Here is an 8,870-nt window from a genome sequence, read left to right as displayed (position 1 = left end):
GGTCCTGACACGTCAGTTGGACCTGTTGCTTCAGATACTGAGGTGGAACAGCAGGCTCAGATGTTACTGTTTCTGTAGAACCGGTTGTTTCACTTGGCAAAGTGGTCTTTGCAGGCTGTGTATGTTACGACTCACTTGGACTCTGTTGATTCAGATACTGAGGTGGTACCAGCAGGCTCAGATTGTTGCTGTATCGTAGAACCAGTAGGTTCAGTTGGCGATGTGGTCTCTGCAGTCTGTGATGTTACTGAATCAGTTGGACCGTTGATTTAGATACTGAGGTGGAACCAGCAGGCTCAGATGTGGCTGTATCAGTAGAACCTGTAGGTTCAGTTGGCGATGTGGTCTCTGCAGTCTGTGATGTTACTGAATCAGTTGGACCTGTTGATTCGAATCCTGAGGTGGAACCAGCAGGTTCAGATGTTACTGTTTTCTGTTTGAGAACCTGTTGTTTCAGTGGCAAAATGGTCTCTGCAGGCTGTGATGTTACTGAGTCGTTGGACCCGTTGATCGATACTGAGGTGGAACCAGCAGGCTCAGATTGGCTGATCAGTAGAACCGGTAGGTTCAGTTGGCGATGTGGTCTCTGCAGTCTGTGATGTTACCGAATCAGTTGGACCTGTTGATTCAGATACTGAGGTGACCAGCAGCTCAGATGTGGCTGTATCAGTAACCATCGGTTCATGGCGTGTGTCTCTGCAGTCTGTGAGTTACTGAATCAGTTGGACCCGTTGATTCAGATACTGAGGTGGAACCAGCAGGCTCAGATGTGGCTGTATCAGTAGAACCGTAGGTTCAGTTGGCGATGTGGTCTCTGCAGTCTGTGATGTTTGAATCAGGTGTTACCTGTGATTCATTCTGAGGTGGAACCAGCAGGTTCAGAGTTTACTGTTTCTGGAGAACCTGTTGTTTCAGTTGGCAAAATGTCTCTCAGCTGTGATGTTACTGAGTCGTTGGACCCGTTGATTCAGATACTGAGTGGAACCAGCAGGCTCAGATGTGGCTGTATCAGTAGAACCGGTAGGTTCAGTTGGCGATGTGGTCTCTGCAGTCTGTGATGTTACCGAATCAGTTGGACCCGTTGATTCAGATACTGAGGTGAACCAGCAGGCTCAGATGTGGCTGTATCAGTAGATACCTGTAGGTTCATTGTCGTGTGGCTCTGCAGCTGTATGTTACTGAATCAGTTGGACCCGTTGATTCAGATACTGAGGTGGAACCAGCAGGCTCAGATGTGGCTGTATCAGTAGAACTTAGGTTCAGTTGGCGATGTGGTCTTGCAGTCTGTGATGTTACTGAATCAGTTGGACCTGTTGATTCAGATCCTGAGGTGGAACCAGCAGGTTCAGATGTTCTGTTTGGGAGAACCTTGTTTTCAGTTGGCAAAATGGTCTCTGCAGGCTGTGATGTTACTGAGTCAGTTGGACCCGTTGGTTCAGATAAATTTACATTTATATTTATGTCAGTTTAGGCTGGTTTGGTGACTTACTGAAGTACCATCTGTCCTCTGCCCCACTTTGGACAACTGTTGATCATGAATGTGAGAAATTTTCTGGGAAAAAAAGGAATAATGCTTAAGAGTGGCTGGCTGGTAGAGCAGGCACACACATATCAAGATTTACTCTTCAACGCAGCGGCTGCAAGTTTGACTCCAACCTGCAGCCCTTTACTGCATGTCATTCCCCCTCTCTCTCTCCATTATGTCTTCATCTGTCCTGTAGAAATAAAGCCTAAAAATGCCCACAAAAGAATCTTTAAAAATAAAAAAATCATAGTTGTTCAGCGTTGGATAGGTGACTTTATATTGAAAGTTCTATGGTATAGGACTTTGTTTTTTCTTCAGTTGGCTTGAAGGTGAGAACACATTTCCAAACAATTTCCATACCCAAAAGCCTGTAGACAAAGTGTGTAGTGCTTAAAAGATGATTCTTCACTATTGAAATTGTAAAATCCTAACGTTAATTTTGACAGAGTGGGTAAACCCGATTAAATGGGATCAATGGCCATTTACACCATAATACAATATGTCTTGAAATCAGCTGAAAAAAGAAATCTGAATACAGGTACAATTCCGCTGAACGACCTTGTCTAAAGTTACTAATTGAGTAAAACAACAAAATACTCTTTCTACCTTTATCCTGCATGGCTGAACACGTATTATTACATGACAGACGTTTTACTCGGTCAGTGCATACCATGTTGTAATGGACATGAAAGAAAAAATAAAGCATGAGTTGACATAGTAAATAGGATTTAGCCCTGTATCTTCATGGTAAAATGGTAAAATGTGCATTCGGAAAATTCCATGAATCTTCCATTTGCCGACACATAAGCAGATGAGTATAGCAGAGATAACCAGAAAATGGTAAGAAAAACGCCATAGCCAAGTTACATTCCAGGCCCACGGGGGAACGGCAGTAATAAATATAACACAAATCCAAATGTTGAAATTAAGAAATTTAGGTGTCTATCAAGAGCACACCTCTACACATGTAAGTGGTTGTTCTTCGGTGGAGCCAATCCTTAATAATCACAGACTGCAGAGACCACATCGCCAACTGAACCTACCGGTTCTACTGATACAGCAACATCTGAGCCTGCTGGTACCACCTCAATATCTGAATCAACAGGTCCAAGTGAGTCCGTAACATCACAGCCTGCAAAGACCACTTTGCCAACTGAAACAACCGGTTCTACAGAAACAGTAACATCTGAGCCTGCTGGTTTCCAAACCTCAGTATCTGAATCACAGGTCCAACTGATTCAGTACCATCACAGACTGCAGAGACCACATCGCCACTGACCTACCGGTTCCACAGAAACATAACATCTGAGCCTGCTGTTCCACTCAGTACTGAATACAACCTCTCCACTGATTCAACTGATTCACATCTGTCCCCGCTGTAACAACATCCACAGCCGATCCAACCAGTCCCACTGACACAGTAACCTCTAAACCTGGACAGACAACCATGTCACCTGAACCTACAGGTTCTACTGATACAGCAACATCTGAGCCCGCCGTACCACCTCAGTATCTGAATCACCACGTCCAACTGATTCAGTAACATCACAGACTGCAGAGAGCACTTTGCCAACTGAAACAACCGGTTCTACAGACAGTAACATCTAGCCTGCTGGTTCCACCTCATTATCTGGATCAACAAGTCCAACTGATACAGTAACATCACAACTGCAGAGACTACATCGCCAACAGAACCTACAGATCCTACCGATACGTGCCGCCTGAGCCTACTGGTTCCACCTCAGTTCTGAATCATCCTCTCCAACTGATTCACTGATTCAACATCTGTCCCCGCTGTACAACATCCACCCGATACCAACCAGTCCCACTGACACAGTAACCTCTAAACCTGGACAGACAACCATGTCACCTACCCCGTTTCTACTGATCAGCAACATCTGAGCCCCGCCGTACCACCTCAGTATCTGAATCAACACGTCCAACTGATTCAGTAACATCACAGACTGCAGAGAGCACTTTGCCAACTGAAACAACCGGTTCTACAGAAACAGTAACATCTAGCCTGCTGGTTCCACTCAGTATCTGGATCACAGTCAACTGATACAGTAACATCACAGACTGCAGAGACTACATCGCCAACAGAACCTACAGATCCTACCGATACAGTGCCGCCTGAGCCTACTGGTTCCACCTCGTATCTAATCACCTCTCCAACTGATTCAACTGATTCAACTCGTCCCCGCTGTAACAACATCCACAGCCGATCCACCAGTCCCACTGACCAGTAACCTCTAAACCTGACAGACAACCATGTCACCTGAACCTACAGTTCTACTGATACAGCAACTCGAGCCCGCCGGTACCACCTCAGTACTTGCATCAACCTCCAACTGATTCAGTAACATCACAGACTGCAGAGAGCACTTTGCCACTGAAACACCCGGTTCTACGAAACAGTAACATCTGAGCCTGCTGGTTCCACCTCAGTATCTGGATCAACAAGTCCAACTGATACAGTAACATCACAGACTGCAGAGACTACATCGCCAACAGAACCTACAGATCCTACCAATACAGTGCCGCCTGAGCCTACTGGTTCCACCTCAGTATCTGAATCATCCTCTCCAACTGATTCAACTGATTCAACATCTGTCCCCGCTGTAACAACATCCACAGCCGATCCAACCAGTCCCACTGACACAGTAACCTCTAAACCTGGACAGACAACCATGTCACCTGAACCTACAGGTACTACTGATACAGCAACATCTGAGCCCGCCGGTACCACCTCAGTATCTGAATCAACACGTCCAACTGATTCAGTAACATCACAGACTGCAGAGAGCACTTTGCCAACTGAAACAACCGGTTCTACAGAAACAGTAACATCTGAGCCTGCTGGTTCCACCTCAGTATCTGAATCAACAAGTCCGACTGAAACAATAACATCACAGACTGCGAGAGACTAATCGCCAACAGAACTACAGATCCTACCGATACAGTGCCGCCTTGACCTACTGGTTCCACCTCAGTTACTGATCATCCTCTCCAACTGATTCAACTGATTCACATCTGTCCCAGCTGTAACAACATCCACAGCCGATCCAACCAGTCCCACTGACACGTAACATCTAAACCTGACAGACAACCATGTTACCTGAACCACAGGTTCTACTGATACAGCAACATCTGAGCCTGCCGCTACCACCTCAGTATCTGAATCAACTGTCCAACTGATTCATTACCATCACAGCACTGCAGAGACCACATCGCCGACTGAACCTACAGATTCTACAGGTCGCATCACTCTGATTCGGCTGGTACCACATGTCATCCATGAACCAACCAGTCCAACCAGCCGTAACAATTGAATCTGCTAAGACCACATCATCAGCTGAGACACCTCTACTTTACCAACTACGCAACCAACCCACACCATCTACCAAACCGCCAACTGATCCACAAACATCACCTATTACGTCGACAACTCAAACACTACTCGACCTCCCACACAGTACAGCCCTTGAGTTGCCTAAATGGGGGAATTTTCAATGACCAACTGCACATGTCTTTTGGGATTCAGTGGATAGTTTGCCAATACATTGAAACTGTTGAGCCAGGTACAGTCAATTTTTCAATGTTACGAAATGTTACTAAGACAATGTTTAATTACTGGTTTAAAATACTTTTAATATGTTTGATTCTCTTTCAGGTGACCTCGAAAAGTCCGTTGCTGTTAATGTGGTGATCAATACAGGAATTTAAAGACGAATATGAAGACAAAAATTCCCTTGAATACAGAGACTTTGTTCAAAACTTTACCACCAGGTAAATGGAAAAAATGAGAGTTGAACTGAACATATCTATTAGCAGTATTTTAAAAGTTGAGGATTTTACATTTACATTTGGGATTTAACATCACTAGTTGTGTGGTTACTGGAGAAAGCAAGCGAGGCAATAGTTTATCCAACACACTAGCTGAACAAGCAATCAAATGTGTGCAAAACTGTTCGCTGCATACACACTTTTAGCTCAACTTTAATGAACTGACATGAGTAGGTTATATAGCCAGGACATAACTGACCATAATGCAACCACTGCAACAAATGCTGAAACAATGGAAAGGCTAGTGATGCATAAATGTTTCTAATGTCATATTAGTATAAATACAAATACTTGGATTTAGCTTTTGGTAATGAGCAAAGATAGCAGATAATATATTATATTAAAGGATTATTAAAGCAAAATGGTGATTAAAAAAGGTCACTTTGGGGTATTTACACAACTCCAACAGTACTGACACAATTCATGTAGAGTGAGATATGTTGGAAGGATAGTGATCTAGAAACAGTATAATTGCGTATGACTGATGTTGACTCAAGAATTCTGCTTTTGAAACAATTATTTTACGTTGTTACTATTTCAGATGGGAACATATTACAGCAAAGAAGATAGTAAACTTTAAGAAGTGGTGGTAACTAGTGCAGGTAATGTACCTGTGATTAATTCGAAAACATGGCGTCATCTTTATTCTGCTTTACATTGTTAACACAGAATAGACATAGATTATAAAGAGATTTTGTTTGATCAAAATGTTTTTAATATAACAGGGGTTGTTAAATTGCAAGTGCTTGTGATATGACAGTTTTTCTCGTCTTATTGTTTTCTCTTGCCGTGGAGCCCCTACAGTAATTCTCAGTAATATACTGCGAAGAGGTAAAGCCATCAAATGCCTTTGTGATTATTCAATCAGAGATTAGATTTTAACATGTTCCATCTTCATTTTCAGATGAGTACTAGCATCAAAGCCTGGCTATCTACAGTATCACACCAAGAACAGAAGGGTAATTTGAGCACAGCACCACTGAAAATGTCCACATAAATCATGACCATATCATCATGATTAGGAACCAGGAATCTTCGGCCTTCGGCTTTCCTTTTGAAAAGAAACTTTCCACTTCACATTACTTTTCAGCCTGTTCTGAACAGGCTGATTGCTTCCTATTAAATTGCTGCGTACAGCTTTCTCGCTCTTTCAAACAACTTCACCCTCTACATTGACCTGTTATGACATAGTTGCGTCACTGCTAGATACACACATCTTTGCTGTCATATAACTATTTTGGACCATGTATTTCAAGAACAAAAGTTTACTTTTCAAAAGTTACAGTCTTAAATTGTTTGAGTTTGCTTCAATGTAACGTCTCCGGTCTCTCGTTCTTCACCCATGTGTTTGTTCTACTACAGCCTGCAACCGTAAGCACTCTGATCAATGTCTGGAATCTACCTAAGTACATTTACTTAAGTACGGTTCCTAACAATTTTGAGGTACTTGTTGTTATAGGTAATTGAGTATTTTATCTTTTATTCATTTTATAGCCCACAGGTTTTGCCTGTTCTAGTCTTTAGTTTTTTTGTGTGTTTTTTTGCGTTGGATTATTTTGCCTGCCTCGGGACACCTTCTGTTAGTAAGCCTTTTCATTTAAATAAATCTTTCAACTCTGCCGCTGTCACCTCGTCGCTTCACTCACATTTTGGGCCCACCTGCTATCCCCAAGACGTGACCCACCTCATAGCTGTGCTCGATATTTTCCCTTTTGGTTAATTATTAGCATGGTCATAATTTTTGGCCCCTGGAAAACCCCCCTAAGAATGTTTTGTATTTGGATCTTTATTCCTCAAACTAGATCCAGGCGGATACAAAACAGGTGTATTATATTAATAAATGAAATTCAAAACAATGACTTAAACTTATGGACATGCTATGTGACAGTTGCTATGTAATACAAGACAGGTAAACAACAGTAACTTACAATCATAAATATTAGAACAGATTCTTTCTGCCACAGTGTTAGTGTCACACAGGACGTGGTTTTGGATATCCAAACACGTGGCCAAGAAGAACAATATAGGACAACTTTCAAGCAGTTACGGAGGCGGTCGGCCAGCTTGTTGGCTGCACAGCAGGTAAGATATAAAATCAAATTTACATACATAATTATATAAAGTATGCACTGTTGGCAAAGCATGAGATTGATTTAATAGTCCTTCAGTAGTAAGCTTTATGTTATAACTTTTTCCTCTGAACAAAACTGTTTTGTATGCCACAAAAACACATTATGGATAGACTGACTGCATAATGCAGGTATGTTTTGTCTTCTGAATTTTCAGATTGTCCCTACAATGTCATGCTCCGCCCGTAGTGAATAGAACAGAGTCAGATATTGGAGGTAGTATCACTGCCAGTGTGTAATGATATTCATCACATCATCAACGTCATTTTAAAACACAAACACACAGCAATTATTAATACATTCTAGAAATCTTGACCATTTCTCAAACATATGCTCCAATTTGCTTGTGACTCTATAATTTGTACATTTCTTAAAAGCCCTGTAATGCTTCATAGATTCTTAAGGGTAGACGTATGGAGACAGAACAATGAAACTGAACTGAAAAAGGAGAAATGTTCATGTTTTAATTACACTGTCTGGATGTATGGGTGTGTGCTTTATTAAAATAGCCTATACAATGTTGTATACACAAGTTGCCACTTAGGTACACCTGCTAGCCTGCTAACATAAATAGGGAGGAATTATTCTGCTGCAATCTAATGTTTAAAGCATCATGATTGGGTAAAGATGGATTACCATTGCTATAGTTGGGAGAGAAAGGTCTTGCTAGTCCACAAAGCATTCCGGGATGGGAGAATAATGTGCTCTGGTTTATTGGCATTTCATTAAGCCAATCACAATCATCCTAGGCGGCGCTAAGAAACTGGATGGAGCAATAGTGCCGGGAAGGAAGTTGTGCCCGCGACACTGGACCTCTGGCCCTCAGTTCAGTGTATAATAAGACATCTGCATGAGCCTACAGTTAATATTCGGATGGTTAATAAACATGAATTACAAATTCAGTCAATTCAGTCAATTTCAGTCAATTCAGTCAATTCTGTAATTTTGCACTGCCCCCTTAGGGCTAGAACTAAAGTTAAGTTAATTAAATACAATACTTCAGTTTCATTTATTGTAAATGTATGGACTTTACCAAGATTTTAGTGTGACAAACTCAGATTTGACAGATAGTCTAGCTATGGCTGGATTACCCTGTAGAGATCTAAGGAGCAGTAACCATAGTCTGCATAAATCCACCGGAGTTTATAATTCCAACACTTAGAAAGAGGAAGGTAACAAAAGCAGCCGTCAAAAATATAACATCCAGCGGAATTTCCGGCTGCACGGAAGACTCCAGAAGTGGAACGTCGTGGATAGAACTACCATTGCTACAGCATACTGTATGACCATATTCTATGGCTACATGGCACATAAGCACCTATTTGAATGGAGGCCTTTACAAATTGTGTGTTTCTGAGGCATGAATTGCA

General features: G+C 42.0%; 1 long non-coding RNA gene across 2 annotated transcripts in view; it reads right to left on the bottom strand.

Moving 5' to 3' along the window:
• The window catches only part of LOC116707225 (uncharacterized), a 3,209-nt gene extending 545 nt beyond the window's left edge, over nt 1–2,664 (bottom strand). For both annotated transcript variants that reach the window (XR_004336424.1, XR_004336423.1), the window contains exon 1: nt 2,565–2,664. This is a non-coding gene — a long non-coding RNA (uncharacterized LOC116707225). The remainder of the gene's footprint in view (nt 1–2,564) is intronic.
• Nucleotides 2,665–8,870: the final 6,206 nt, after the last annotated feature.

The sequence above is a fragment of the Etheostoma spectabile genome, chromosome 19 (genome assembly GCF_008692095.1).
Source record: "Etheostoma spectabile isolate EspeVRDwgs_2016 chromosome 19, UIUC_Espe_1.0, whole genome shotgun sequence".
NCBI lineage: Eukaryota > Metazoa > Chordata > Actinopteri > Perciformes > Percidae > Etheostoma > Etheostoma spectabile.
This window is presented reverse-complemented; position numbering and strand designations above follow the sequence as displayed.